Consider the following 9,193-nt stretch of genomic DNA (forward strand, 5'->3'; position numbering starts at 1 on the left):
GCCTCTGGTGTAGGTGTCTGAACTGGGTACAGAACATGAGTTTAGTTCCAAATGTTCATACTGACCTTGATGTTTTGTTAGGTCTACTCTACCATTTTGATATAGATCCCAGGACCTCATGGTTTATGTATAACTGTTTTTTTTTTACTTAAGGGTTTTCCCTAAGTTCCCATTATCTATAGATTTAAAGTAAGGTAGGCGTACCAGTGTCCAGTGTGAGTCTCTGGACTGCTACTGCTACTTGGTGCTAGTGTGTTAACATTGTGAGTTCTGGGTTTGGCAGTTTGAGCTGCCGTTATATAAAAAAAAAAGAGTTTATTTAAAAAGCACCTAAATTCTTAAATAAATAAAAGCTTGTTTTTCGCTTCATGTGTACACACTGCATGACTTTTTGGAGTAGAAAAAAAAATTCTGCATTGTTCCAGTAATTTTTAGCATTCCCTTTCCCTGGGAACTAAATTTGAAAATGGCAAACGAGAATTAATTTAAAAACTCTTACCCCCCCATTTAGCTGCTTGTAACTGGATAATGTTCTGCTTTGTAACAGCATTATCTAAGAAGTGTCAGGTAGCTGACTAAGCAACACATCTGCAACACTTTAAACTTTCCCTAAGGCCTGATTACTGACAGATTTACAAAGTTGACAGCATTACTTGTTTTATACCACATAAAAACTAAACCTGAGATATTGCATAGATTTTGGAAACTAAAGAGGTGACTCATTTGAAACTGCTCTTTTTAATATTAAGTCCAAATCAGCCTTACTATGACTGTGCCAAAGTGCCAAGGAAATCTCTAAAAATGCCACACTGAGTGACTTATACAGTACTTGGCCCACAAAAAGCTTACACGTTCTGTCTTGATGGATGGTGTCCTACAGATATACTGCATAGACCCTGTGTTTGAAGCGAATTCCCAAGCAGGGGTATTTCTACTGTTTTCAAAGATTGGTACTTAATAAACATGTTCTTCTGTGGCATTTAGTCAGGTTTCCGAAAAGGAACATCATGGTTATTTGAAATACCTATTTTCCATTTTAATACAATAACATGTGTAGTCTTTTCTGTCAGTGCCATGAAACACTTCTTAGATTAGAAAGTATATGTAGTCATGTATTAAGTTCCAGTTTTTAAAGAGTTCTGCCCCCATGTGTTCATATTCATATGTTGTGCTTGTAAACAGACTCTAAATTTGGAACTTGCCTTCCTTTTACTGATTAACATAATCCGAATGCTGAGAAGCCGCCACCAGGGCTACCCACTTAATCAATCTAGATATCTTCTCAAATTAGTGTCTAGAGTCAGCACAGGATGTCAGCATTCATGGAAAACATCTTGAAATCCATTTAAAAATTTAACAGAAAACTAGATTTTTTTGATGGTGTCTTTATATCTGAATATATAGACTTTCCTTTATAGAGGTATTTGGTTGTTTTCGGCTATAAAAATAACACTTAGAACTGTGAAGTCCATAAAGCTCAGTTAAAGTTTGGAGGAGAGCCAGGTAAATGAAAAAATGTGGAATTTGAGAAGAAAAATAAGTGCAGCTTGTCAGAAATAGTCAGTCACAAGGATATATACTTATATGTACCATTGCACAGAGAAGGATTAAACCCTTTAAATTGTGAGTGCTTCTGAGTATTTCTAAAAGACATTCTGTAGGGGTTCCACAGTGTGCCATTATTAACAGGAAACTGGGGTTATGCTGTTTTAAAGTGTAAGACTTCTACTATTTCAGTTGTAGAATGAGCTGTGTCTATATACAGTATATTTACACCAGAGGTAAAATAACTTGCATTTTAACATGGGTGTACAGTACGTTACCTACAAATGCCTATTTTATACTCTGTCTCCTAACAAAAACAGCAGTGTTAACTTTCTGGTGGTTTCAGGTCTATTACATCCCCAGAAATGACAGCTGTATACTCCTAGTTACAGACATTAACTACTGTAGCAGTTTTACTTAAGTGTAATAATTAAATAATAGTTCAGTGGTATTTTTTCCCTTTACTTGGTCTCTGAAAAGACTCAAATCACAATAGATCATGATACATGTGGAGCCTGTGGGATACTTCCATTTCACTTATGTAATGTTTCCAAATTAGTCACCATTTTGAAAAGACACCAGGACAATGCAACCACTGTGTCTGGGCTTTGTAAATCTGAGAGTACTTATTCAAGGTCCTCCACCTGCCTTTTCATATGTTGTGACCTGTGTCCCCTCGCAGCCCTGATTGTTTTAACCATGTCAAGAGTAAATACCTGCAACTTGTCTCTCTGTGTACAAGATACAATAAAAAGTTAAGTGTTGTCTAACATATGTTGCATATTTCTGTGGAACCTCTGCACAGATAACACATTTTAGTGTCTCAATTCCCTGTTGTATGAACATCATAGCGAAGGTATTCCATACACTGGGGAACCCCTTCACTTAGTATGATGCAAAATGTGCGCAACCGCTCATATAAAATGGTTTTGGTCTGAAGTTCATTTTATTTTTTTATGCTAGAAGGCCAGCTGAGTGGGTTAACTGGTATAAATCTTCGCCCAAATTGCAGGTTGAGTTCCACATCCAGCGGTTCACACTTCTGTAGACGGGCAGTGCCACTCAGAGATAATGGCTGTGTGTCTACAGGGGTTATTTACAATATTTTCGGGCAAAGCCAGCAGTAGCTGTGACTTCTGCACTTGGCACCTAAGTTGTCCTGCTTCTGTTCCTAGCTCTTAAAAGCAGACTCATCTGATGGCCTGGTGGAAATGTACGGCAATTCTAATTTTTTAGAGTGAATAACAATAGTTAAATACCCAGATTTCTAGCAGTATAAATGAGAAAGCAATTGCCAATTATAAGATGTAAAATGAAAAAGACATCTTTTAAACCATCCCTAATCCTTTGTCTCCTTGAAGCCTGAAAGAGTCCTTTTGATTTGTGACAGCCTTCATTGTGATCATTATGCCTGTTAAACAGTGCAAACGTAATTATATGCTGAGTACAATGCAATATGCAGCCGGAGTGACTCAAGAGAGATTTGCAGTTTTGTTTGCAAACTCCCTTGAGACCACATTGCCATGCACAGACAGATATTTCATGAAGAAAAGGGGAACAAAGATGGGAAGGTCTTATACATCAAACTTTAATCTCAAGTAAAATCTACTTTTAATGATATTTAATTGCAGTAAAACCTGAACTTAATAAGACGCTTGCCTGAAATTACAACCATAAAGATCGTTAAATGCAACATCTCATGACGAATGCAGAAATTGCTAAGGATGCATAATACCAGCATCTGTAAAAGACAGGACTTTAAATAAAATACAATGTGGGAGGCCAAATTTATTGGGAGTTTGGAGGTGAAATAAAAGTGATGTGCAGTATGCAGAGTTTTAGGCATGGGTAGTTCTCACGGAATAGCAGGGGATGTAGGCCATCTTGATCAAACTGAAGAAAGTGTGAGGAATATGTCAAAATGCACTACAGTAGTAACCACAAGCACACTTGTAGCCAACTTAAGCCAGGAGCCATATCACCCTGCAACTTACAACTGGCAGCCCACTGAAGCTCAGCAGGTGTGAGCCTGGTCAGTACCTGGATGAGAGACCTCCTGGGAAAAACTAAGGTTGCTGCTGGGAAGTGGTGTTAGTGGGGCGATCAGGGGGCGTTCACCCTGCGGCTCATATGGGTCCTAATGCCCCATTATAGTGATGGGGACACTATACTGTAAACAGGTGCCGTCCTTCGGATGAGATGTAAAACCGAGGTCCTGACTCTCTGTGGTCATTAAAAATCCCAGGGTGTTTCTCGAAAAGAGTAGGGGTGTAACCCCGGCATCCTGGCCAAATTTCCCATTGGCCCTTAACAATCATGGCCTCCTAATAATCCCCATCTATGAATTGGCTTCATTACCCTGTTCTCCTCCCCACTGATAGCTGGTGTGTGGTGAGCGTTCTGGCGCACTATGGCTGCCGTCGCATCATCCAGGTGGATGCTGCACATTGGTGGTGGTGGAGGGGAGACCCCATTACCTGTAAAGTGCTTTGAGTGGAGTGTCCAGAAAAGCGCTATATAAGTGTAAGCAATTATTATTATTATTATTATTATAACTTGGATAAACCACAAACTTGTTGGCTCTCTGTGTATTTCTGCTATATGTACAAAAGTAATACATTTTCCATTTCTTATTTTACCGTGCTTTTGAAATGTTGATAACAGAGTATAGATTTGACGCATACAATACACGTAAGCTGTGTAATTTTGCACACTATGGCAGACAACCCAGGACAGTCACCTACCAAACACTTTGGTAGTAGGTCCCCGTTTTGTTTTTTATCCATTAAATAAAGCCAGCAAGGTCAATCACATTGGTTTTGGGTGTTAATCCCCATCTGTGATTCATGGAACTGACAGTGAAGGTCCAGATTTCTTTTCTGGCATTGTTTCAGGGATAAAAATAAATGGAACCAAAACCTAACCTAAACTCCTAGGACAGCTAACCTTGCTTACCCACCATAAAATCTTTCCTAACCCAAGGTGGCTACCTCTGCTGCTCTCTGATCTGCTTGAACCAACCAACACCCATATAAAGACAAAGGCATGTGAGAATTCCAACATTACATTCGATTAATATAGTGTCATTATACAGTAACTAAATAGAATCAATTTAGTCTCTTTGAGATGGTGTTTACAGCACCCTCTAGTGACAGCCCCATTGTCATTACATGCTCTTGTCCTAGGCGCTGCCAAAACCAGTTTATTACTCTGAAGAGTATTGTATACTACTGCTTTCAGGTTTATCTAGAGATTATTGGCTAATACAATATACCACCCAGTCCTCTTTATACCGATTATTCTGTCTTGCAGTGCAACCTATATTGATCAGAAATAGCAGTCCAATGTCTTTTGCTGCTTTCCTCCTTGCAAATCAAGGTGCTCACAGCCTAGTTTCACTCCTCGGGCTGACTCAGGCTGGACTGTCCTGATGCCTGGTGTTGAATTCATTAACCTTTTCACCTTTACTGCACACCTGCACATCACCTGCTGCCAGAATATCTGAAACAAACAGAAATCCACCTTTATTTTATGTTGCTACCGTAGATATTTGGCTGTTCAACGGGGAAGTGCTGCTATTGTATGTACCCCCAGTTGAATTTTTTGTAGCAGCTGTAAACCCTATAATGATATTATTTCCTACATAATTCCATGTGAAAACCAGCTCCACCTTGTGCAGTTTTTCAAGTGTGTTAATGGAGGCTACAGGATATGTACAATCTGTGCCTGGCTGGGATCTTTAAAAAAATGCCTGATTTGTGCTGAACTGCCATGTGGTGTTTCTGAATGGCGACGAGAACCTGGACAGCAAGAGTGCACTTCCAAGAGTGGCAATTCCACTGAGCAAGGCCACACCCTAGTTCTGTAGTGCCTGAGTCTTGAGTCTCCGGACTTCAGCTCTGTGTTGCTCAATTGCTCAGTTAGAGGTTACCTTACAGTTAGAGTTTTCTTTCAAATTCTTTTACTAGTGGTGCCTGAAATGACGGATTTACAGTAATTAGAGCAACTGTATTTACTAATGCTCTGTAGTCATGCAATATCAGCTGAATCAAATACCAGAAGAGATATCGACAGCTTTATTGGAGCCACCTTCAAAACAATATTGTACCTCTTAAAACCTGATTCTGTTGCGTCTGTTTTAGTCTGGGCGTTTTTTCTCTAATCCTGTCATTTCCTTTGCTGTTTGCGTGTGCGAAGATTGCACTTCCTCCACAAAGGAAGGGACTTCCTCCACAAAGACACAGTTTTTGTTGTGTTTGTGTAGTAGTTTGTGTTGTGATAGGGAACGACTCACCAGGTGTGCGTTCTGCAGGGGCCTCACACTCAGTGTTTCTGAGTATGGTGCCCGAGTTGCAGCTGCGGGGGTCTGTCCTGTTGTGGCAGGTTGATGCAGCCCTCCCGGTGATTACGGAGAGCTTGTGACCTCGCTGGCTCCACCTTGTGGTTTAAACAAGAATGACAGCAGGAGGCACAGAACTGAGGTTTAGCCTCTTGCTTCTGAAGAGCTGCAGACGTTCCCATTTCACCCTTTTTCAGTTCGTATTTAGGGAAATTACACATGTACCTGTAAAAGCAAGAGATGGGTGAAAATTAAAATAAATAACTGTGGCTTTTATTAGAGTTTAATTTTCAGCAAGGACGAGTTGAGTTCCACCCGTCTACAAAAAAACCCTTCTCACCATCCATCCACCTGTTTTCTAACTCCTCCATCCACTTCAGAGTCATGGTGGAGCCTTAGCAAGCAACAAGCACAAGGCAGGGTACACCTGGATGGGACGCCTGTCCATCACAGGGCACACACAGACACAGACATGCACACACTCGCGCCCGGGGCCACGTTTCCCAGAAGCAAATTAACCTACCAGTATGGTGTTGGACTGGGGGAGGAAACTGGAGCGCCCAGAGGAAACCCGCATGAACACAGGAAAAACATACAAATTCCACACAGATAGCACCCCAGGTCCGTAATTAAACAAAGGGCCCCATTTATATAGACTGACTCATTTCAATGTTCACACGGTATGATTTCTAATACATAATTGTTATGTGTGTTGTAGATAGATTATAAAATGTAAATTCTCTTTTGCCAAATACAGTATGTGTAGTGCTACATAACTCAATTCAGCAGTCTGGACAAACTAAGGGAAATGTATAGTGCTGAAGAAGACACAAGCCAAACATAACTGGCACTTCTGACCTGTCTGTGACTATAATCCTGGGATTTGCCCAATTGCAAGATAAATGATAAGCTATGTGGCTTCCATCATTTCATTAAGCAAATCTTTTAAGCAGAACTTTAGGATATTTCTTTCAAATATGCATTCAGTTATTTTGGGACAGTTTCCCTTAAGACAAATTAAATTTCTCATTTTAAAACTTGATAGGCTGTCTCCTGTGGTATTTCGTAGGAACTGTATGTGAACGAAATTGAATTGGCTATAAACCGACTGGCAAACTGAAGGCACAGTAGTGTTACCTTGGACCAGCTGGGGCACAAAGGGTCTTGTACCAGTTCTTCTTACACCCTAACTTGAAGGGGTTCCCATCATCTGGATCAAAAAACTCCTAGGAGACAGAAGCAGACACACTGACGCCTTCCAGAAGATGATAAGAATTAAAAATAAGAGTGACAGAGTGACCTACCCCATTATAGGCTTTCTCGGCACTGGAGATTAATTTGACGTGACATATCAGCAGCAGAAGAACCTCCAGGAGAAACAGAGAGATGGGGACCATCACAAAGACACTGGAGAAATGAAATATGCAAATACAAAATCAACACAAACCGTATTTACAAATAAAGCAGCTGTCCTGTATACAATATCTACCTGCCATTATGTTTTTTCTTTCGGTAAAACGTTTCTGAGGAAGAGATGCAAAGGATTTAAAACCAAGAATAGGAACCACTTCTTTACCCCAAAAAAATGATGGGAGTGTGAAACAAGCTGCCCTCCCATAATTTTGAAGCTGATAACAGTTTATTTCTAAGAAATGTACAGAAGAGATCCTCAGATCAACTATGTGCTATCTACAATACAGACTAAATGGGTCAAATGGCCTCCTCACCTTTGTAACACTTCTTCTTTTCTAAAAGCATGACTGATTGTTTTACAAAGATACAGATACCTTCCCGGTGGGCTAGTTTTCTGCCTGTGTGGCCCTCACGGGCAGCAGTGCGGCAGGATACGTGCAATACGTCTGTAGGGTGAAGGGCTGGGACACGTTCAGCGCCAGGTAGACAGTGGAGGATATCAGCACCATGAGCTCGTGCAGGACCAGCAGTAACACAAAGCCCAGGAAGGAGCGATAGTCACGCGGCCCTACGCAGTTATTCATCCACCAACAGTGGTGATCGAATTCCTGTGGGACCAGGACATCCCAGGTTTTGCCAGAGCACAACAAAATGGATAGGGCTGTCCCGAGAAATCGGAAATGCACAAATGGACAGTTTCCACCCTGAAAACAAGTTTTGCTGCTTAATACTCAATGACAAATCACGATAGAGATGAAATCCCTGGTTAGTCAGGCAATATAAATAGTGAAAATGACCCCCCAGCACCCTATGAATAGCTTGTGGATTAGTGAATTAGCCCAGTTAGTTACCCAACCTTTTATTTATTTTTTTTGCATTTTTGCTGAGGAATTTATAACAGAAGAGAGGGGCTCACCTCAACATAGGCATCTCAGTGTTGACAGTGCCCGCCCAGTGGGGGGCAGTAGAACTCACACTTCCCACACCAACTCACTGAAAGAGTGCGCAGGTCTCCACTGCGTCTTACCACACAGCGAGTGATGAGTGCAGCTCTACCTGCCCCTGGCGAGATGTGATTATAATAATAATGAATAATTTGTTACACTTATATAGCGCTATTCTGGACACTCCACTCAAAGTGCTTTACATTATAAGGAAGCCATGATTGGTAAGGGCCAATGGGAAATTTGGCCAGGATGCCGGGGTTACACCCCTACTCTTTTTGAGAAACGCCCGGGGATTTTTAATGACCACAGAGAGTCAGGACCTCGGTTTTACGTCTCATCTGAAGGACAGCGCCTTTTTTACAGTACAGTGTCCCCATCACTATACTGGGGCATTAGGACCCACACAGACCACAGACTGGAATCACGATTCCAGTTGCTCACGGGCTGCAAACAGTGACTTCTTAGACAGCAGATACTCCACCATGCTGGTGTAAGAGTTAGGACCATGTTTTTTAGGATCATTCAGCCAAAGTGTTACCACATTAATGTGCATGAATTCCACCTTTTATAAAGCCACATGACAGTGTTTGGGCTAAGAAACATAATTAGTAAAGAACAAATTAAATCATAATATTGGATAGAATTCCTAATAAAGTACTACTGCATTTAAAATAGGGATTAAATCATAGTTAACGTTTACTTCATTTTGATTCCTGTATTTAATGGTAATTCTCAGGGCTGGGAATACATCAAGCACTTTCCTAAATGTTATATTGTCTCTCCACCTATTAGAACATTTAATATTAGACTTCAGGCTCATTATGGTAGGCCGATTGTGTACAACGCACAATGTTTATTGAAATGACTGCCCTGAGACATGCTGAGGATATTGAGTTTTTTTTAGCGTGTTTCTTGCCTTGATGGAGAGTCCCTGGATCCATGAAGCTTG

At 40.9% G+C, this 9,193-nt stretch overlaps 1 long non-coding RNA gene across 1 annotated transcript; it reads right to left on the reverse strand.

Annotated features, from left to right (window-relative positions):
• Positions 1-5,845: 5,845 nt before the first annotated feature.
• Positions 5,846-7,311, reverse strand: LOC148837350 (uncharacterized). The gene is made up of 3 exons (XR_016090782.1): positions 7,189-7,311; positions 7,022-7,110; positions 5,846-6,109 (listed from the first exon to the last, which is right to left on the reverse strand). It is a non-coding gene; the product is annotated as an uncharacterized LOC148837350 (long non-coding RNA).
• Between the last annotated feature and the right edge of the window lie 1,882 nt (positions 7,312-9,193).

Source organism: Atractosteus spatula, chromosome 3 (genome assembly GCF_055471065.1).
Source record: "Atractosteus spatula isolate fAtrSpa1 chromosome 3, fAtrSpa1.hap1, whole genome shotgun sequence".
NCBI classification, from domain to species: domain Eukaryota; kingdom Metazoa; phylum Chordata; class Actinopteri; order Semionotiformes; family Lepisosteidae; genus Atractosteus; species Atractosteus spatula.